This window comes from Oncorhynchus tshawytscha, linkage group LG01, assembly GCF_018296145.1.
Source record: "Oncorhynchus tshawytscha isolate Ot180627B linkage group LG01, Otsh_v2.0, whole genome shotgun sequence".
Classification (NCBI taxonomy): domain Eukaryota; kingdom Metazoa; phylum Chordata; class Actinopteri; order Salmoniformes; family Salmonidae; genus Oncorhynchus; species Oncorhynchus tshawytscha.
This window is the reverse complement of record NC_056429.1, coordinates 91184960-91207867: the sequence shown is the minus strand read 5'-3', so window position 1 is coordinate 91207867 and position 22908 is coordinate 91184960.

Sequence of the window (22908 nt, the reverse complement as noted above, 5' to 3'; positions counted from 1 at the left end):
GTAGCCAATACACATAATAGCCTATCACCTACACTATGACATGATGCTGTAGCCATTACACATAATAGCCTATCACCTACACTATGACATGATGCTGTAGCCAATACACATAATAGCCTACCACCTACACTATGACAGGATGCTGTAGCCAATATACATAATAGCCTATCACCTACACTATGACAGGATGCCTACACATAATAGCACCACCTACACTATGACAGGATGCTGTAGCCAATACACATAATAGCCTATCACCTACACTATGACAGGATGCTGTAGCCAATACACATAATAGCCTATCACCTACACTATGACATGATGCTGTAGCCATTACACATAATAGCCTATCACCTACACTATGACAGGATGCTGTAGCCAATACACATAATAGCCTACCACCTACACTATGACAGGATGCTGTAGCCAATACACATAATAGCCTATCACCTACACTATGACAGGATGCTGTAGCCATTACACATAATAGCCTATCACCTACACTATGACATGATGCTGTAGCCAATACACATAATAGCCTATCACCTACACTATGACAGGATGCTGTAGCCAATATACATAGCCTATCTGTCTTGGCTACAGCCTCATGTCATATTGTAGGTGTTACAGTAAATCTATCCAAATCAATGTAAGAACACAAGGGAATGCTAATTTAAAAGATGGCTAGTCATTATTAGCCTGGTTCTGTATGGAATGCAGATACATTATGAGACACAGGCAAGGTCATAAAAAATTGGTGCTACCAAATCATGTGCTGGTGCCATCAACTGAAAACGTTAGTAGCACCAGTGCCACCAGTGGAAACAGTTATTCTAGAACCCTGGAGTGTGTGGGTGTTTGAATGAGAATGATTCAATGATTCATCTCGTAAACTGAATACACAAGTTGCTATGTGTTGTTATGGCAACCCAGTTCCCCTATGTATAGAAATATGTGCATACAGTGTAGGTGCATGGCATGTATACACGTGTGTGTGGGTGTGAGGGCTGGTAACCATAGTGGTCAGTATGTATAAATTGAGTGTTCCTGTGCATGGCAGCGATAAGCTATAACCACTACGCTGCTGCCCCTGTGGAATACAAATAGCCTAGAGACCACTGATGTCACTCAAATGAATGACTTTCGTCTCCCTGACAATTTCCATGAAATTCCACTATATAAAGCCAGAGGAAGAAAAATGTGTGTGTGTGTGTGTGTGTGTGTTTCGGACATAGGCGCAACATCAGAGTGGTGTAGAGCAGTGTTATTCAAAGTTGGGGTCATGACCCTGCAGTCAGAGTTGGGGAGGAACATGAAATCTGATTACAAAAGTAAATCAGATTACTTTTAAAGTCAGAAAAGATGTTTGAGAAAAAAATATATTGACACCTTTGTATTTTTATCAATAACATTCAATTCAGCACGAAAAAAAGAGGGAGTCAGAGACCACTATGATGACAGACCAAATGATTTTGATGGATACTTTTTGTCTTCTTCTAGGGGTGCAGTGGGGTCACCAAATAAAAATATATAATAAAATAATACAGATTATTGTATGGGACAATATGCTTTTGAGAAAGATATTTTGAAAGATGACTAAATGTATTTGTTGATTCTCAAAATGTTAATGAGAGAGATTGAACATTTGTTTATTTGTTTTAAAAATCTAAATGTGTAGATTTTAAGGTTGTGTCGTTAGATTTGAGGTGGGGTCGCCAGAAATTCTTGCGAAAAAGAAGTCTGAATACCATTGTGTTGACTTGGTGTATCTCATGTGTGTGTATTATCCTGTGTCCAGTAGGTCAGGTGTGTGAGCAGAAGTCTCAAGTGACTCTCAAAATCATACTGGAGACTGGACTATGTGGACATGGGAAATCCCTCTCTCCCTCCCACCGTTCACTCCTGCGTGGCAGCGCTGCTATTTTTTCTGGAGGAGGATTTGCCATGAGGGGCATTACGGAGAGAGAAGGGCCTGGTGCTGTGTCTGTCTATCACCACTTTAATCCACTAAGATGCTGTGGAGCAGGAATATTATTGATGTTTCTGTGGCAACACACAGGGCTAAGCAGAGGAGTATACTGGAAACATTCATCAGACCAGGGGGAGAGAGGTGGGGGAGAGGAAAACGAAAATGCACTGAGGATGAGGGGGAGCTGGAGGGGAAAGGTTTTTTTAATATCAGAAAAGGACAGAAAAGGGCATACAGGATAAGACAGAGGGATGATGGGTAGAGGGAGAGTGCAGAGGGTTGGCCAAGAGAGGAGAGGAGAGGAGAGGAGAGGAGAGGAGAGGAGAGGAGAGGAGAGGAGAGGAGAGGAGAGAGGAGAGAGAGAGAGGAGAGGAGAGGAGAGGAGAGGAGAGGAGAGGAGGAGAGGAGAGGGAGAGGAGGGAGGCGGGGGACTCTTAAGGGGCCATATGAGCGACAGTCACAGCTGGCTTTGACTTTTTTCTTCTTTGAAACACACTGACGTAGCCTTTCATTTTCGTTGAAAGTCCTGATCCAGCTCACTCTCTCTGTCCCATATCAATCACATTTACTCCCAAAATGATCATCTGTATAAGAGAGATTATCTATTGAATTACAATAGCACTACTTTTATCCACCTACCCAAATATCATCCCACGAGTGTGTGTGTGTTCATATAGCAATGCCTGCTGCATATGATAATGCAGCGTGTGTGTGTGTGTTTCTGTGTGTGTGTCCATGTGTGTGTGAGTGTGTGTGCCAAGGCATTTGTGTGTGGTTTGTTTTTAGTGTGTATTTGCATAATTGTATGGTATCACTGTACTTTAGTTTGGGTTCATTCCATTACACATCATCAAATACAGCGGACTTCCTATTTCCCAGAAACAATACATTTCTTATGTTATTTAATTATATGAAAGCATTTTGTAAAAATAAACTTGACCTCAATTACAATTGTATCAAGGTTTCCATTAGAAGATTTAGAATATAATAAAGTATGTGATATGAACAAGAAGCGCTCAATCTAATTTGAAATAAAACATTGTAAAATAAACAAATTAAAAAGAAATACATACATACAAATACATATATATACATATATATACACACACCTTTTTTTCATCATATCCCCAAAAACACAACATACAAAGATGGATTAACAGCTTGAGATGAGCAGGAAAAGGCTTTGGGTAGTTTGTGTTAATAAATAGCATCATTCATTAATAAGATAAAACGTTACTTTGACTTCTAATTAAAATAATTCACTCAGGTTGCCAAACGCATTTACAGAGTGGGAGAAAGGCAGTGTAGGGACTGGTGTGCGGGGTGGGCTGCCACTGAGTGGGACGGACTGCAGAAGAGAGTGTGAGTGCGTTTCAGCCGTGGGGTCATATGCTGCTGGCGCTCTCAGAGACGTTGAACAATCAAAACAGCTCAATTTGGGGTTTATCTGCCACTCTGACACACACACAATCCCTCTCATTTTCTCTCTCTATCTCACACACACACACACACACACACACACACACACAGTCCACCATCAGAAACAAAGGCCAGAAAAGTGCCACACACCTCAATCACGACAAACAGTCATGGAAGCAGAGCAGAACGTACTGTGGATGGTGATGAGGCACGTAATTCAGGAAGCTCATATAAACTAGGAATTCCATGGGATCGATATTACCCATCTGTTTCTCTCCCTATTTCTCGCTCTCACGTGGGAATCTAAAGCTCCCTGAATATTGACTTGCCTCCCACAAACCCATTTAATGCTTTTTAACAAGGCCCAATCAATGAAGTGTATACATAAGAGCATACGTCAAGGAAATGTGGCCACAATGTGTCATCAACAGTTTTTGTTGTTTTCCTGACCCAAGGGGTAAAGGAGGAGGATTCTTCACACCCATAATGCAGCGCTGTGCATTTCTCTCACCTTGTGATCCACTTGTGATGAGGAGAAAGATTGATACTAACACACTTCCTCCATTCTCTCTACTTGATCCTGTATCTCTATGCAACATCAATACCTGAAGAAACTACTGAAGCTATATTTACAACACCATTTCTCCATGACCCCTTATTGTATAATGTTCTATTTTACGCCAAAATACAAAGAGCAAACAAATTGTGTTCATTTCAGAGCCAGGTTCATTTCAGAGCCAAGTTCGGGCTTGGGTTCTCTCTGTTGTGTACGCACAGCTGTGAAACAGTAGCCACTGCTCCCACCTTGAGGTCAGACAGAGTACTGCATTATGGTGGTGCAGAGTGGGACTGTTCCTGGTCTTGTCCCTGTTCTATTCCTCTAAGAGCAGGTGTGCCTACTATTGTTTACCTCTACCAGTCAACCAGACAGAGAGAGAGAGGTGACTGACTGACTGCAGCAGAGAGAGTGAGAGAGGTGACTGACTGACTGCAGCAGAAGAGAGAGAGAGAGGTGACTGACTGACTGCAACAGAAGAGAGAGAGAGAGGTGACTGACAGACTGCAGCAGAAGAGAAAGAGAGTTGACTGGCTGGCTGCAGCAGAGAGAGAGAAAGGTGACTGGATGGCTGCAGCAGAGGGAGAGAAAGTTGACTGGCTGGCTGCAGCAGAGAGAGAGAAATGTGACTGGCTAGCTGCAGCAGAAGAGAAAGAGAGAGAGGTGACTGGCTGGCTGGCTGCATCAGAGAGAGAAAGGTGACTGGCTGGCTGCAGCAGAAGAGAAAGAGAGAGAGGTGACTGGCTGGCTGCATCAGAGAGAGAAAGGTGACTGGCTGGCTGCAGCAGAGAGAGAAAGGTGACTGGCTGGCTGCAGCAGAGAGAGAGAAAGGTGACTGGCTGGCTGCAGCAGAAGAGAGGAAAGGTGACTGGCTGGCTGCAGCAGAGAGAGAAAGGTGACTGGCTGGCTGCAGCAGAGAGAGAAAGGTGACTGGCTGGCTGCAGCAGAAGAGAAAGAGAGAGGTGACTGGCTGGCTGCAGCAGAGAGAGAGAGAGGCGACTGGCTGGCTGCAGCAGAGAGAGAGAGAGAGGCGACTGGCTGGCTGCAGCAGAGAGAGAGAGAGAGCGACAGGCTGCAGCAGAGAGAGAGAGAGGCGACTGGCTGGCTGCAGCAGAGAGAGGGAGAAAGGTGACTGACTGGCTGCAGCAGAGAGAGAAAGGTGACTGGCTGGCTGCAGCAGAAGAGAAAGAGAGAGGTGACTGGCTGGCTGCAGCAGAGAGAGAAAGGTGACTGGCTGGCTGCAGCAAAAGAGAGAGAAGGGTGACTGGCTGGCTGCAGCAGAAGAGAGAGAAAGGTGACTGGCTGGCTGCAGCAGAAGAGAAAGAGAGAGAGGTGACTGGCTGGCTGTAGCAGAGAGAGAGAGAAAGGCGACTGGCTGGCTGCAGCAGAAGAGAAAGAGAGAGAGGTGACTGGCTGGCTGCAGCAGAGAGAGAAAGGTGACTGGCTGGCTGCAGCAGAAGAGAAAGAGAGAGGTGACTGGCTGGCTGCAGCAGAGAGAGAAAGGTGACTGGCTGGCTGCAGCAAAAGAGAGAGAAGGGTGACTGGCTGGCTGCAGCAGAAGAGAGAGAAAGGTGACTGGCTGGCTGCAGCAGAGAGAGAAGGGGGCGACGGGCTGGCTGCAGCAGAGAGAGAGAGAGAGAGAGTGACTGGCTGGCTGCAGCAGAGAGAGGGAGAAAGGTGACTGGCTGGCTGCAGCAGAGAGAGAAAGGTGACTGGCTGGCTGCAGCAGAAGAGAGAGAAAGGTGACTGGCTGGCTGCAGCAGAAGAGAAAGAGAGAGAGGTGACTGGCTGGCTGCAGCAGAGAGAGAGAGAGAGGCGACTGGCTGGCTGCAGCAGAGAGAGCGAGAAAGGCGACTGGCTGGCTGCAGAGGTCTCAGTGAAGTAGGGTAAGAGAGGCCCGGGTTTGGGCCCAGGGCACATCAATATAGTGGCAGAGCCAGTTTGTCTCTGTGTGTGTGTCAAAGTGGGGGTGCTTATATTTGTCCTATGTGTAGCAGATCAACAGATATTTCACCTACTCAGCTCCGGGACCTTTGAGCAGTCTAAACGCTAGACTACCTGCTGCCCACAGTGTGTGTGTCTGACTGTCACTCTCTATGAAGTTTCTGGAGATGACAGAAAAAGACTGATCCAATCACAAACAGACAACGGAACTGGCCGTGCCATCAAAATAGGGCTAACAATAGCCTTGGATAGTTCACTGTCCGGTGTGTGTGTGTCACTGGGCAGGGTTGTTATGGCGAGCGTGGGGTCGAGAGGCTCCGTTCCTGTCTGATTGTTCCTCAGGAGGATGTGAGTGAGCCTGTTTGTCCAATTCCTCCCCTGACACAGGACACAGGAAACCGTCGAACAACTGTCCAGCCATCCACAAACCATCAGCACTCAATTCCATCTGAAGGAACCTCAAAGTTCAAGTGGGTGATAGTCATATCTAGGAAAACCAAAGTTCCAAAGGCTGGGCCTAATATAGTGTATAAGAGGTCATACAAGAAGTTTTGTAGTGATTCACATGTTAATGTAAAGAATATTTGCTGGTCTGTGGTGTGTAATGAGGAGCAACCAGACACTGCACTTGAAGCATTTATGAAACTACTTATTCCAGTTACTAATAAACACGCACCCATTAAGAAAATGACTGTAAAAGCTGGTAAATCCAACCATACCATAAATAGTATGGTTGAGACGGATGAGGCAAAAGGTACGTCAATTAAGTCTGGTAGCCCAACTGGTTGGCAAACGTACTGCAATGTAAGAAATCATGTGACTAAACAAAATAAAAGTAAACTACACAATGAAAAAAATATAAATTATATAAAGAATGATAGTAAAACTCTTTGGGGCCCCTTAAATAAAATTGGGAAAAAAAGCCAACTCTGCTCTTTCATTCATTGAATCAGATGGCTCATTTATCACAAAGCCCATTGATATTGCAAAATATTTTAATTACTTTTTCTTTGGCAAGATAAGCAAACTTAGGGACGGGATGCCAGCAACAAACGCTGACACTACACATCCAGGTATATCGAACCATATTATGAACGACAAGAACTGTATTTTTTAAGTCAGTGTGGAAGAAGTGAAAAAAGTATTGTTCTCTATCAACAGTGACAAGCCACCGGGGTCTGACAATCTGGATGGAAAATTACTGAGGATAATAGCAGATGATACTGCCACTCCTATTTGCCACATCTTCTATTTAAGCCTACTAGAGAGCATGTGCCCTCAGGCCTGGAGGGAAGCTAAAGTCATTCCGCTACCCAAGACTAGTAAAGCCCCCTTTACTGGCTCACATAGCTGACCAATCAGCCCGTTACCAACCCTTAGTAAACTTCTGGAAAGAATAGTGTCTGACCAGATACAATGCTCTTTCACAGTAAACAAATTGACAACAGACTTTCAGCACCTTTAAAGGGAAGGGCATTCAACAAGCACAAAACTTACACAAATGACTGATGATTTGCTGAGAGAAATTGATGACTTCATTGCAGCTTTTGACATTATTGATCACAGTCTACTGCTGGAAAAATGTATGTGTTATGGCTTTACATGCCCTGCTATAATGTGGATAAAGAGTTACTTGTCTAACAGAACACAGAGGGTGATCTTTAATGGAAGCCTCTCAAATATGATACAGTTAGAATTAGGAATTCCCCAGGGTAGCTGTTTAGGCCCTTTGCTTTTTCAACTTTTACGAATGACATGCCACTGACTTTGAATAAAACCAGAGTGTCTATGTATGCAAATGACTCAACACTACACACGGCAGCTACTACAGTGACTGAAATGACTGCAACACTAAACAAAGGGCTGAAGTTAGTTTCAGAGTGGACGGCAAGGAATAAGTTAGCCCTAAATATTTCTAAAACTAAAAGCATTGTATTTGGAACAAAACACTCACTAAATCCTAAACCTCAAATAAATATTGTAATACATCATGTGGAAATTGACACAAGGCGAGACCCAGATGCAGATACAGGAGACAATATTTGTTAATCCAATAGGGTAAGGCAAGAGAATGGTCGTGGACAGGCAAAAGGGTCAAAACCAGTTCAGAGTCCAAAAGGTCCCGAAGGGCAGGCAGAATCAAGGTCACGGTAGGCATGATGATCAGGCAGACGGGAAAGTAGTCCAGAGTCAGTCAGGGGTCAAAACCGGGAAGACTATCAAAAAGAAAATAGCAAATGGAGTACGGGAAAACACACTGGTTGACTTGGCTAACATACAAGACGAACTGGCACAGAGAGACAGGAAACACAGGGAAAACACACTGGTTGACTTGGCTAACATACAAGACAAACTGGCACAGAGAGACAGGAAACACAGGGAAAACACACTGGTTGACTTGGCTAACATACAAGACGAACTGGCACAGAGAGACAGGAAACACAGGGAAAAATACACTGGGGAAAATAAGCTACACCTGGACGGGGTGGAGACAATCACAGGAACAGGTGAAACAGATCAGGGCGTGACAGAAATTGAGCAAGTTGAGATGACTTAACTGCTTGGAGTAACCCTAGATTGTAAACTGTCATGGTCAAAACATATTGATGCAGTGGTACCTAAGATGGGGAAAAGTATGTCTATAATAAAGCGATGCTCCGCCTTCTTAACAACACTATCAACAAGGCAGGTCCTACAGGACCTAATTTTGTAGCATCTTGTCTACTATTCAGTCGTGTGGTCATGTGCCACAAAAAAAGGACTTTGCAATTGGCTCAGAACAGGGTAGCACGGCTGGCCCTTGGATGTACACATAGAGCTAATATTAATAATATACATGTCAATCTCTCCAGGATGAAAGTGGCGGAGCATCGACTGAATAGTAGACAAGATGCTACAAAATTAGGTCCTGTAGGACCTGCCTTGTTGATAGTGTTGTTAAGAAGGCGGAGCATCGCTTTATTATAGACATACTTTTCCCCATCTTAGGTACCACTGTACTGTACTTCCGGCGCCGACAGAGATGGCCGCCTCGCTTCGCGTTCCTAGGAAACTATGCAGTTTTTTGTTTTTTTACGTGTTATTTCTTACACTAGTACCCCAGGTCATCTTAGGTTTCATTACATACAGCCGAGAAGAACTACTGAATATAAGATCAGCGTCAACTCACCATCAGTACGACCAAGAATATGTTTTTCGCGATGCGGATCCTGTGTTCTGCCTTACAACCAGTGTAACCGAGTGGATCACATGCAGCGACCAAAAAAAAAAACGGCTCAGAAAAAGAGGGAAACGAAGCGGTCTTCTGGTCAGACTCCGGAGACGGGCACACCGTGCACCACTCCCTAGCATTCTTCTTGCCAATGTCCAGTCTCTTGACAACAAGGTTGATGAAATCCGAGCAAGGGTAGCATTCCAGAGGGACATCAGAGACTGTAACGTTCTCTGCTTCACGGAAACATGGCTAACTGGAGAGACGCAATCCGAAGCGGTGCAGCCAGCGGGTTTCTCCACGCATGGCGCCGACAGAAACAAACATCTTTCTGGTAAGAAGACGGGCGGGGGCGTATGCCTTATGGCCAACGTGACATGGTGTGATGAAAGAAACATACAGGAACTCAAATCCTTCTGTTCACCTGATTTAGAATTCCTCACAATCAAATGTAGACCGCATTATCTACCAAGAGAATTCTCTTCGATTATAATCACAGCCGTATATATCCACCCCCAAGCAGACACATCGATGGCTCTGAACGAACTTTATTTAACTCTCTGCAAACTGGAAACGATTTATCCGGAGGCTGCATTCATTGTAGCTGGGGATTTTAACAAGGCTAATCTGAAAACAAGACTCCCTAAATTTTATCAGCATATTGATTGCGCAACCAGGGGTGGAAAGACCCTGGATCATTGTTACTCTAACTTCCGCGACGCATATAAGGCCCTGCCCCGCCCCCTTTCGGAAAAGCTGACCACGACTCCATTTTGTTGATCCCTGCCTACAGACAGAAACTAAAACAAGAAGCTCCCACGCTGAGGTCTGTCCAACGCTGGTCTGACCAAGCTGACTCCACACTCCAAGACTGCTTCCATCACGTGGACTGGGAGATGTTTCGTATTGCGTCAGACAACAACATTGACGAATACGCTGATACGGTGTGCGAGTTCATTAGAACGTGCGTTGAAGATGTCGTTCCCATAGCAACGATTAAAACATTCCCTAACCAGAAACCGTGGATTGATGGCAGCGTTCGTGTGAAACTGGAGGCACGAACCACTGCTTTTAATCAGGGCAAGGTGTCTGGTAACATGACTGAATACAAACAGTGCAGCTATTCCCTCCGCAAGGCTATCAAACAAGCTAAGCGCCAGTACAGAGACAAAGTAGAATCTCAATTCAACGGCTCAGACACAAGAGGCATGTGGCAGGGTCTACAGTCAATCACGGACTACAGGAAGAAACCCAGCCCAGTCACGGACCAGGATGTCTTGCTCCCAGGCAGACTAAATAACTTTTTGCCCGCTTTGAGGACAATACAGTGCCACTGACACGGCCTGCAACGGAAACATGCGGTCTCTCCTTCACTGCAGCCGAAGTGAGTAAGACATTTAAACGTGTTAACCCTCGCAAGGCTGCAGGCCCAGACGGCATCCCCAGCCGCGCCCTCAGAGCATGCGCAGACCAGCTGGCCGGTGTGTTTACGGACATATTCAATCAATCCCTATACCAGTCTGCTGTTCCCACATGCTTCAAGAGGGCCACCATTGTTCCTGTTCCCAAGAAAGCTAAGGTAACTGAGCTAAACGACTACCGCCCCGTAGCACTCACATCCGTCATCATGAAGTGCTTTGAGAGACTAGTCAAGGACCACATCACCTCCACCCTACCTGACACCCTTGACCCACTCCAATTTGCTTACCGCCCAAATAGGTCCACAGACGATGCAATCTCAACCACACTGCACACTGCCCTAACCCATCTGGACAAGAGGAATACCTATGTGAGAATGCTGTTCATCGACTACAGCTCGGCATTCAACACCATAGTACCCTCCAAGCTCGTCATCAAGCTCGAGACCCTGGGTCTCGACCCCGCCCTGTGCAACTGGGTACTGGACTTCCTGACGGGCCGCCCCCAGGTGGTGAGGGTAGGCAACAACATCTCCTCCCCGCTGATCCTCAACACTGGGGCCCCACAAGGGTGCGTTCTGAGCCCTCTCCTGTACTCCCTGTTCACCCACGACTGCGTGGCCATGCACGCCTCCAACTCAATCATCAAGTTTGCGGACGACACAACAGTGGTAGGCTTGATTACCAACAACGACGAGACGGCCTACAGGGAGGAGGTGAGGGCCCTCGGAGTGTGGTGTCAGGAAAATAACCTCACACTCAACGTCAACAAAACTAAGGAGATGATTGTGGACTTCAGGAAACAGCAGAGGGAACACCCCCATCCACATCGATGGAACAGTAGTGGAGAGGGTAGCAAGTTTTAAGTTCCTCGGCATACACATCACAGACAAACTGAATTGGTCCACTCACACAGACAGCATCGTGAGGAAGGCGCAGCAGCGCCTCTTCAACCTCAGGAGTGTGAAGAAATTCGGCTTGTCACCAAAAGCACTCACAAACTTCTACAGATGCACAATCGAGAGCATCCTGGCGGGCTGTATCACCGCCTGGTACGGCAACTGCACCGCCCTCAACCGTAAGGCTCTCCAGAGGGTAGTGAGGTCTGCACAACGCATCACCGGGGGCAAACTACCTGACCTCCAGGACACCTACACCACCCGATGCTACAGGAAGGCCATAAAGATCATCAAGGACATCAACCACCCGAGCCACTGCCTGTTCACCCCGCTGTCATCCAGAAGGCGAGGTCAGTACAGGTGCATCAAAGCTGGGACCGAGAGACTGAAAAACAGCTTCCAGCTCAAGGCCATCAGACTGTTAAACAGCCACCACTAACATTAAGTGGCTACTGCCAACTAACTGTCAATGACACTGACTCTACTCCAGCCACTTTAATCATGGGAATTGATGGGAAATTATGTAAATATATCACTAGCCACTTTAAACAATGCTACCTTATATAATGTTACTTACCCTACATTATTCATCTCATATGCATACGTTGATACTGTACTCTATATCATCGACTGCATCCTTATGTAATACATGTATCACTAGCCACTTTAACTATGCCACTTGGTTTACATACTTATCTCATATGTATATACTGTACTCGATATCATCTACTGTATCTTGCCTATGCTGCTCTGTACCATCACTCATTCATATATCCTTATGTACATATTCTTTATCCCCCTACACTGTGTTATAAGACAGTAGTTTTTTTGGAATTGTTAGTTAGATTACTTGTTCGTTATTACTGCATTGTCGGAACTAGAAGCACAAGCATTTCGCTACACTCGCATTAACATCTGCTAACCATGTGTATGTGACAAATAAAATTTGATTTGATTTGATTTGATTTGGGATTAATACTTCACTACTTTCATTTATGAGAGGCATTGACATGTTGAATGCACCGAGATGTCTGTCTAAACTACTGGCACACAGCTCGGACACCAATGCATACACCACGAGACATGACACAAGAGGCCTCTTCATAGTCCCCAAGTCCAGAATAGACTATGGGAGGCACACAGTAATACATAGAGCCATGACTACATGGAACTCTCTTCCACATCAATTAACTGACTTACGCAGTAAAATTAGATTTAAAAAACACCGTATTGAACAGCGGGGACTGTGAAGCAACATAAACATTGGCAAAGACACATGCACACACACGATAACATACACACTATCATACACATGGCTTTAGTACTGTAGATATGTGGTAGTGGTGGAGTAGGGGCCTGAGGGCACACAGTGTGTTGTAGATATGTGGTAGTGGTGGAGTAGGGGCCTGAGGGCACACAGTGTGTTGTAGATATGTGGTAGTGGTGGAGTAGGGGCCTGAGGGCACACAGTGTGTTATAGATATGTGGTAGTGGTGGAGTAGGGGCCTGAGGGCACACAGTGTGTTATAGATATGTGGTAGTGGTGGAGTAGGGGCCTGAGGGCACACAGTGTGTTATAGATATGTGGTAGTGGTGGAGTAGGGGCCTGAGGGCACACAGTGTGTTATAGATATGTGGTAGTGGTGGAGTAGGGGCCTGAGGGCACACAGTGTGTTATAGATATGTGGTAGTGGTGGAGTAGGGGCCTGAGGGCACACAGTGTGTTATATATATGTGGTAGTGGTGGAGTAGGGGCCTGAGGGCACACAGTGTGTTATAGATATGTGGTAGTGGTGGAGTAGGGGCCTGAGGGCACACAGTGTGTTATAGATATGTGGTAGTGGTGGAGTAGGGGCCTGAGGGCACACAGTGTGTTATATATATGTGGTAGTGGTGGAGTAGGGGCCTGAGGGCACACAGTGTGTTATAGATATGTGGTAGTGGTGGAGTAGGGGCCTGAGGGCACACAGTGTGTTATATATATGTGGTAGTGGTGGAGTAGGGGCCTGAGGGCACACAGTGTGTTATAGATATGTGGTAGTGGTGGAGTAGGGGCCTGAGGGCACACAGTGTGTTATATATATGTGGTAGTGGTGGAGTAGGGGCCTGAGGGCACACAGTGTGTTGTAGATATGTGGTAGTGGTGGAGTAGGGGCCTGAGGGCACACAGTGTGTTGTAGATATGTGGTAGTGGTGGAGTAGGGGCCTGAGGGCACACAGTGTGTTATAGATATGTGGTAGTGGTGGAGTAGGGGCCTGAGGGCACACAGTGTGTTATAGATATGTGGTAGTGGTGGAGTAGGGGCCTGAGGGCACACAGTGTGTTATAGATATGTGGTAGTGGTGGAGTAGGGGCCTGAGGGCACACAGTGTGTTATAGATATGTGGTAGTGGTGGAGTAGGGGCCTGAGGGCACACAGTGTGTTATAGATATGTGGTAGTGGTGGAGTAGGGGCCTGAGGGCACACAGTGTGTTATAGATATGTGGTAGTGGTGGAGTAGGGGCCTGAGGGCACACAGTGTGTTATAGATATGTGGTAGTGGTGGAGTAGGGGCCTGAGGGCACACAGTGTGTTATATAATGTGGTAGTGGTGGAGTAGGGGCCTGAGGGCACACAGTGTGTTCTAGATATGTGGTAGTGGTGGAGTAGGGGCCTGAGGGCACACAGTGTGTTATAGATATGTGGTAGTGGTGGAGTAGGGGCCTGAGGGCACACAGTGTGTTATAGATATGTGGTAGTGGTGGAGTAGGGGCCTGAGGGCACACAGTGTGTTATAGATATGTGGTAGTGGTGGAGTAGGGGCCTGAGGGCACACAGTGTGTTATAGATATGTGGTAGTGGTGGAGTAGGGGCCTGAGGGCACACAGTGTGTTATAGCTATGTGGTAGTGGTGGAGTAGGGGCCTGAGGGCACACAGTGTGTTATAGATATGTGGTAGTGGTGGAAAGGGGCCTGAGGGCACACAGTGTGTTATAGATATGTGGTAGTGGTGGAGTAGGGGCCTGAGGGCACACAGTGTGTTATAGATATGTGGTAGTGGTGGAGAGGGGCCTGAGGGCACACAGTGTGTTATAGATATGTGGTAGTGGTGGAGTAGGGGCCTGAGGGCACACAGTGTGTTATAGATATGTGGTAGTGGTGGAGTAGGGGCCTGAGGGCACACAGTGTGTTATAGATATGTGGTAGTGGTGGAGTAGGGGCCTGAGGGCACACAGTGTGTTATAGATATGTGGTAGTGGTGGAGTAGGGGCCTGAGGGCACACAGTGTGTTATAGATATGTGGTAGTGGTGGAGTAGGGGCCTGAGGGCACACAGTGTGTTATAGATATGTGGTAGTGGTGGAGTAGGGGCCTGAGGGCACACAGTGTGTTATAGATATGTGGTAGTGGTGGAGTAGGGACCTGAGGGCACACAGTGTGTTATAGATATGTGGTAGTGGTGGAGTAGGGGCCTGAGGGCACACAGTGTGTTATAGATATGTGGTAGTGGTGGAGTAGGGGCCTGAGGGCACACAGTGTGTTATAGATATGTGGTAGTGGTGGAGTAGGGGCCTGAGGGCACACAGTGTGTTATAGATATGTGGTAGTGGTGGAGTAGGGGCCTGAGGGCACACAGTGTGTTATAGATATGTGGTAGTGGTGGAGTAGGGGCCTGAGGGCACACAGTGTGTTATAGATATGTGGTAGTGGTGGAGTAGGGGCCTGAGGGCACACAGTGTGTTATAGATATGTGGTAGTGGTGGAGTAGGGGCCTGAGGGCACACATCATGTTGTGAAATCTGTGAACGTATTATAATAATTTTCTTTGGCAGCAGCTAATGGGGATCCATAATAAATACAAATACAAATAATACAGGAAGGCAAAATGTTGAGACCAATATTTACATGTGTATTGGGAAAGGGGGAATTGGGAGGCAAGTATCCATCCTAAGATTGGAAGTTTCAGAGTTCGATCCCCGGCCGAGTCATTCAAAAGACTAAAAATGGGAACTAATCTCGCCTCTGCTTGGCACTCAGCATTAAGGAGATAGACTGAGGGTAAGGATCTGTGATAGACTAATGTCCTCTCCAGGGGTGTACTGTACAACAAGCTGTCTCACTAAAGAAAAAGGAGAAAGACTAGTGTCCTGTCCAGGGGTGTTCTCCACAAGAATATTCAGTGTCTGTCCAGGGGTGTACTGTACAACAAGCTGCTGTCTCACTAAAGAAAAAGGAGAAAGACTAGTGTCCTGTCCAGGGGTGTTCTCCACATCAAGCTGTCTCACTAAAGAAAAAGGAGAAAGACTAGTGTCCTGTCCAGGGGTGTTCTCCACATCAAGCTGTCTCACTAAAGAAAAAGGAGAAAGACTAATGTCCTCTCCAGGGGTGTACTGTACAACAAGCTGTCTCACTAAAGAAAAAGGAGAAAGACTAGTGTCCTGTCCAGGGGTGTTCTCCACATCAAGCTGTCTCACTAAAGAAAAAGGAGAAAGACTAGTGTCCTATCCAGGTGTGTTCTCCACATCAAGCTGTCTCACTAAAGAAAAAGGAGAAAGACTAGTGTCCTATCCAGGTGTGTTCTCCACATCAAGCTGTCTCACTACAGAAACAGACATACTAGTGTCCTGTCCAGGGGTGTTCTCCACATCAAGCTGTCTCACTACAGAAACAGACAGACTAGTGTCCTGTCCAGGGGTGTCCTCCACATCAAGCTGTCTCACTACAGAAACAGATAGGCTAGTGTCCTGTCCAGGGGTGTTCTCCACATCATGCTGTCTCACTACAGAAACAGATAGGCTAGTGTCCTGTCCAGGGGTGTTCTCCACATCAAGCTGTCTCACTACAGAAACAGACAGACTGGTGTCCTGTCCAGGGGTGTCCTCCACATCAAGCTGTCTCACTACAGAAACAGATAGACTAGTGTCCTGTCCAGGGGTGTCCTCCACATCAAGCTGTCTCACTACAGAAACAGATAGACTAGTGTCCTGCCCACTTTTTTTAACACCAAAAAAGTGTTAAACAAATCAAAATATATGTGACTCACCAGCTGGATTTCGTGTTGTGTAGCAACATTTGAATATCTGGTTATTACATTGGATAAAAGTAGAGACTCTGAGCTACAAAATGATATATCACACTGCATTTGAGGAAACAATGGGAAAGCAATTCTGCTTTGAAAGTTAATCAACTTGTAAACATACTTTTGAGAAAACCGCCTTTCAATGTTTTGGTACCGCTATTGGAGAGCCCTGCTTTGCCTACACCCATTCAGCATTGTTCACACCTTTTTAAGTCTTAGCCCCACCCATCTCTTTAAGGGTTGATCCAACCATTCTGTACTAACTTGCCAGTTACTTCCAGACATCTAAGAGAGAGAGAAAGAACAGCTCACTGAACATTACTCACCCTATCTGTGGTTTCGTGTTCAGAGCGCACACTGGACGCTATGGCCAATAAGTAGGGTTGTTCGGAAACCTCTGACCTCACAACTACAGTCAAGCACCCAAGCTAACTGGCTAACATTGGCTAGCTACTTCCAGACACATAATGAGAGAAGACCCCACTCTGACCATTTTACTCACCCTAGCACAGTTGGTTAGGCTTTTTTCATGTTATCGAGAGCGTTGGTGACTGTAAATGTGCTGCTGGCAACAATTGAATTACACTTCGACACCGGACATATTCAACGGGTGTTGAGCGTTCAAAAATGCATCAGTTATTCTGCACTCTGGCACACTAAGAAGAGAGTCTTGGTTAAGAAATGTAGCTAGATAGTTAGCTAGGTAAACAATGAATCCCAACGCATGACGTAACGTTAGTTAGCGAGACTGCCAGTTAACGTTAGCTAGCTAGCTAACAGATGGCATACAAGTTTCATATTAAGGCACATGAAAGTTCACACGTTCAAGAAGGCATTTCTGCCCAAAAAATGCAATTTGATTGAAAAAATGTTTACGTTCAAACAGCTCTCCTGTGAAGTTGTGACTTGTGACATACTCCTAGTTTCCTGAATCGGATCACATATTTTAAATTTGAGATTCTTCAATGTAGCCACCCTTTGCTTGGATGATAGCTTTGTACACTCTTGGCATTCTCTCAACCAGCTTCATGATGTAGTCACCTGGAATGCATTTTAGTTAACAGGGGTGCCTTGTTAAAAGTTAATGTGTGGAATTTCTTTCCTTCTTAATGCATTTGACCCAATCAGTTGTGTTGTGACAAGATAGTGGTGGTATAAAGAAGATAGACCTACAGTATTTGGTAAAATACCAAGTCCATATTATGGCAAGAACAGCTCAAATAAGCAAAGAGAAAGACAGTCCATCATTACTTTAAGACATGAAGGTCTGTAATGGGGAAAATTTCAAGAACTTAGAAAGTTTCTTCAAGTGCAGTTGCAAAAACCATCAAGCGCTATGATGAAACTGGCTGTGATTAGGACCACCACAGGAAAGGAAGACCCAGTTACCTCTGTTGCAGAGGATACATTCATTAGAGTTAACTGCACCTCAGATAGCAGCCCAAATAAATGCTTCACTGAGTAACAGACACATCTCAACATCAACTGTTCAGAGGAGACCTGAATCAGGCCTTCATGGTCAAATATTTCAATGAAACCACTACTAAAGGACACCAATAATAAGAAGAGACTTGCTTGGTCCAAGAAACAAGAGCAATGGACATTAGACCTGTGGAAATCTGTCCTATGGTCTGATGAGTCAAAATTAGAGATTTTTGGTTCCAACTACCGTGTCTTTGTAAAACCCAGAGTTTGTGAACGGATGATCTCAACATGTGTGGTTCCCACCGTGAAGCATGGATGAGGATGTGTGATGATGCTTTTCTTGTGACAATATCAGTGCTTTATTTAGAATTCAAGGCACACTTAACCACCATAGCGACCACAGCATTCTGCAGCAATACGCTATCCCATCTAGTTTGCGTTTAGTGGGACTATAATTTGTTTTTCAACAGAACAATGATCAAGAACACACCTCCAGGCTGTATAAGGGCTATTTGACCAAGGAGAGTGATGTAAAGGGAAAGGGGGACACCTAGTCAGTTGTCCTCTCCCGTACTCGCTGTTCACCCATGACTGCGTGGCCATACATGCCTCCAACTCAATCATCAAGTTTGCAGATGACAGTACAGTGGTATGCTTGATACCAACAACGACGAGACGGCCTACAGGGAGGATTGTGTCCCACTTGTTGTTGATTCTTCACAAAAAAATACAGTTTTATATCTTTATGTTTGAAGCCTGAAATGTGGCAAAAGGTCGCAAAGTTCAAGGGGGCCGAATACTTTCGCAAGGCACTGTATAAAGCAAAGCTGTCATCATATATGATTTATTTATTTAACAGAGAGAGAGAGAGAGAGAAAGAGAGAGAGAAAGAGAAAGAGAAAGAGAAAGAGAAAGAGAAAGAGAAAGAGAAAGAGAAAGAGAAAGAGAAAGAGAAAGAGAAAGAGAAAGAGAAAGAGAAAGAGAAAGAGAAAGAGAAAGAGAAAGAGAAAGAGAAAGAGAAAGAGAGAGAGAAAGAGAAAGAGACAGATAGACAGATAGACAGATAGACAGATAGACAGAGTGCATTCAGAAGTTTTCAGACCCCTTGACTTTTTCCACAATTTGTTACGTTACAGCCTTATTCTAAAATTGATTAATTAAATAAAAATTGTGGTCAATCTACAGACAATACTCCATAATGACAAAGCGAAAACATTTATTAAATAGAAAAAAATATATATCTTTGCTATGACTCTCGAAATGCATTCAGTTTCCATTAATCGTCCTTGAGATGTATACTTGATTGGAGTCCACCTGTGGTAAATTCAATGTATTGGACATGATTTGGAAAGGCACACACCTGTCCATATAAGGTCACACAGTTGACAGGTATAAGTAATTGTCCATAGAGCTCCGAGACAGGATTGTGTCAAGGGTACTAAACATTGTCTGCAGCATTGAAGGTCCACAAAAACAAAGTGGCCTCCATCTTTCTTAAATGGAAGAAGTTTGGAACATCCAATACTCTTCCTAGAGACTAGAACCCAGTGATCACTCTGACAGTGCTCCAGAGTTCATCTGTGGAGATGGGAGAATATTCCAGAAGGACAACCATCTCTGCAGCACTCCACCAATCAGGCCTTTTGGCCAGACAGAAGCCACTCCTCAGTAAAAGGCACATGACAGCCCACTTGGAGTTTGCCAAAAAGCACCTAAAGACTCTCAGACCATGAGAAACAAGATTCTCTGGTCTGATGAAACCAAGATTGAACTCTTTGGCCTTAATTCCAAGTGCCACATCTTGAGGAAACACCTACGGTGAAGCATGGTGGTGGCAGCATCATGCAGTGGGGCTGTTTTTCAGTGGCAGGGGCTAGAGGGGCTGGATCGAGGGAAAGATGAACGGAGCGAAGTACAGAGAGATCCTTGATGAAAACCTGCTCCAGAGCACTCAGGACCTCAGACTGGGGTGAAGGTTCACCTTCCAACAGGAAAACGATCCTAAGCACACAGCCAAGACAACACAGGAATGGCTTCTAGACAAGTCTCTGAATGTCCTTGAGTGGACCAGCCAGAGACCAGACTTGGACCCGATTGAACATCTCTGGAGAGACACAAAAATAGCTGTGCAGTGACACTCCCCATACAACCTGACATGAGAACCTCCCAAAATACAGGTGTGTCAAGCTTGTAGCGTCGTACCCAAGAAGACTCAAGGCTGTAATCGCTGCCAAAGGTGCTTCAACAAAGTACTGAGTAATGGGTCTGAATACTTGTGTAAATGTGATTTTTATAGTTTATTATATATATATATATATATATATATATATATATATTTATAAAAATGTCTAAAAAAAATGTCGTTTTTGCTTTGTCATCATGGGTATTGTGTAAAGATTGATGAGGGAAATTAAGAATTTAATCCATTTTAGAATACTGCTGCAACGTTACAAAGTGTGGAAAAAGTAAAGGGTTTTGAATACTTTCCAAATGCACTGAGTTCTGTAAACACACACACACTCACACACACCGCTGTGCTCAGCGCTGCCCTTTATCTTTAGGGCGGCCGCTTCCCTAGAATGCAAGTGGAAGTGAATTAGCTTTTTCTGTCAAGTGTAGTCATGTTGGATTAAGCGGCCTCTCGGGAGGGTGAATGGGCAGGCCTGATGGTTTATCATTGTGTGTATGCACGCTGAGCGGCGATGCCTGCGGGCGCACCCAGGCAGATGCTTTGACGCTGGCATATTAGCAGACAGCCTGATGACAACCCTGCCTTCTGTCAGGAACCATCTCAGTTTGTATGTTTTGTGTTAGAAGCCCAAAGTGTGCAGGAATCAGTTGAGGTGTCCTCTCTCTTTCTCTCATTTACATTCTCTCGTATGCACTCTCTCTCCCTCTCTGTACTACAGTAGGAACATCTCTTTCTTTCTCTCTCTCTCTCCATCTCCACTACCGACAGTGAAGTATAGGTTAATGGAGGAGAGGAAGGGGGAGGGCAAGGCTAAGAGGGGGGACTGTACACTACCGGCCAATAGTTTTAGAACACCTACTCATTCAAGGGTTTTTCTTTATTTTACTATTTTCTAGATTGTAGAATAATAGTGAAGACATCAAAACCATGAAATAACACATATGGAATCATGTAGTAACCAAAAAAGTGTTAAACAAATCTAAAAATATATATATATTTTAGATTTGTCAAAATAGCCACCCTTTGCCTTGATGACAGATTTGTACTCTCTTGGCATTCGCTCAACTAGCTTCACCTGAAATGCTTTTCCAAAATTCTTGAAGGAGTTCCCACATATGCTGAGCACTTGTTGGCTGCCTTTCCTTCACTCTGTGGTCCGACTCATCCCAAACCATTTCAATTTGTTTGATTGTGGAGGCCAGGTCATCTGATGCAGCACTCCATCACTCTTCTTCCTGGTTAAATAGCCCTTACACAGCCTGGAGGTGTGTTCGGTCGTTGTTCTGTTGAAAAACAAATGATAGTCCTCTAAGCCCAAACCAGATGGGATGGCGTATTGCTGCAGAATGCTGTGGTAGCCATGCTGGTTAAGTGTGCCTTGAATTCTAATTAAATCATAGGCAGTGTCACCAGCAAAGCAGCCCCACACCATAACACCTCCTCCGCCATGCTTTACGGTGGGGAATGCATATGCAGAGATCATCCGTTCACCCACACCACATCGCACAAGGTCATGATAGTTAGAATCAAAAATCTCTCATTTGGACTCCAGGCTGAAGGACAAATTTCCACCGGTCTAATGTCAATTCCTCGTGTTTCTTGGCCCAAGCAAGTCTTCTTATTGGTGTCCTTTAGTAGTGGTTTATTTGCAGCAATTTGACCTTGGAGGACTGATTCACAAAGTCTCCTCTGAACAGTTGATGTTGAGATGTGTCTGTTACTTGAACTCTATGAAGCCTTTATTTGGACTGCATGTTCGGAGGCTGGTAATTCTAATTAATTTATCCCCTGTAGCAGATGGAACTCTGGGTCTTCCATTCCTGTGGCGGTCCTCGTGAGAGACAATTTCATCATAGTGCTTGATGGTTTTTGCGACTGCACTTGAAGAAACTTTCGAATCTCTTGAAATGTTCCTGATTGACTGAACTTCATGTCTTAAAGTAATAATGAATTGTCATTTCTCTTTGCTCATTTGAGCTGTTCTTGCCATAATACGGACTTGGTCTTTTACCAAATAGGGCTATCTTCTGTATACCCCCCCACACACACACGTTGTCACAACACAACTGATTGGCTCAAATACATTAAGAAGGAAAGAAATCTCATTAATTCACTTTTAAGAAGGCACACCTGTTACAGTTTTTCTCAGTCGCTTTGGTGCATTTTTCACATCATACCGAACATGTGCAAAATAATAAGTGCATTTCTCAGAACAATTTGTACAAACTGCAATATACAATAGATATGTTTCTAAAGCTAGTCAGTCACTAAAAATCCTTAGTACATCTCTCAAAAGTAAATATTCATGCCAATGATGATGTCAGTGTCATCAGAATAATAAGTCATTGAGTCATTGTTCACGAACAAGGTCCTCAAACTGTTTAGGCATGTTGTCAATGTAACAGTGTACTTTGACAGTATTACCTGATGTAAACTTAGGCTACTGTTTGGATGACAGTTACTGTATTGAAAATGCACAAGGCTGCACTTCTATGGCATATATCAATTTCAACAGTACTATTTACATATTACTGAATGTGGGTTATTGATTGAAAGAGACTGGACAACCCAAGGTGCACAAAGGAAATAGAAAGAAACACAGGAAACCACCCCTAAGGCACAACTTTGCCCGCTGCACTGTGCTGTCTCTACACATCCAGACGTTCCTGTCTGTCGGCCCACATATTCTCATCCACATCACACCACATACTTTGGCAAATCCTCTCTAAACAGACCCCTCTCATCATCAGGGATGAGAGCCCTGTAGAGAGTCTCTAAAAAGTTGAGTAGATGCTGGGTGTTGTATGGCCCTATAA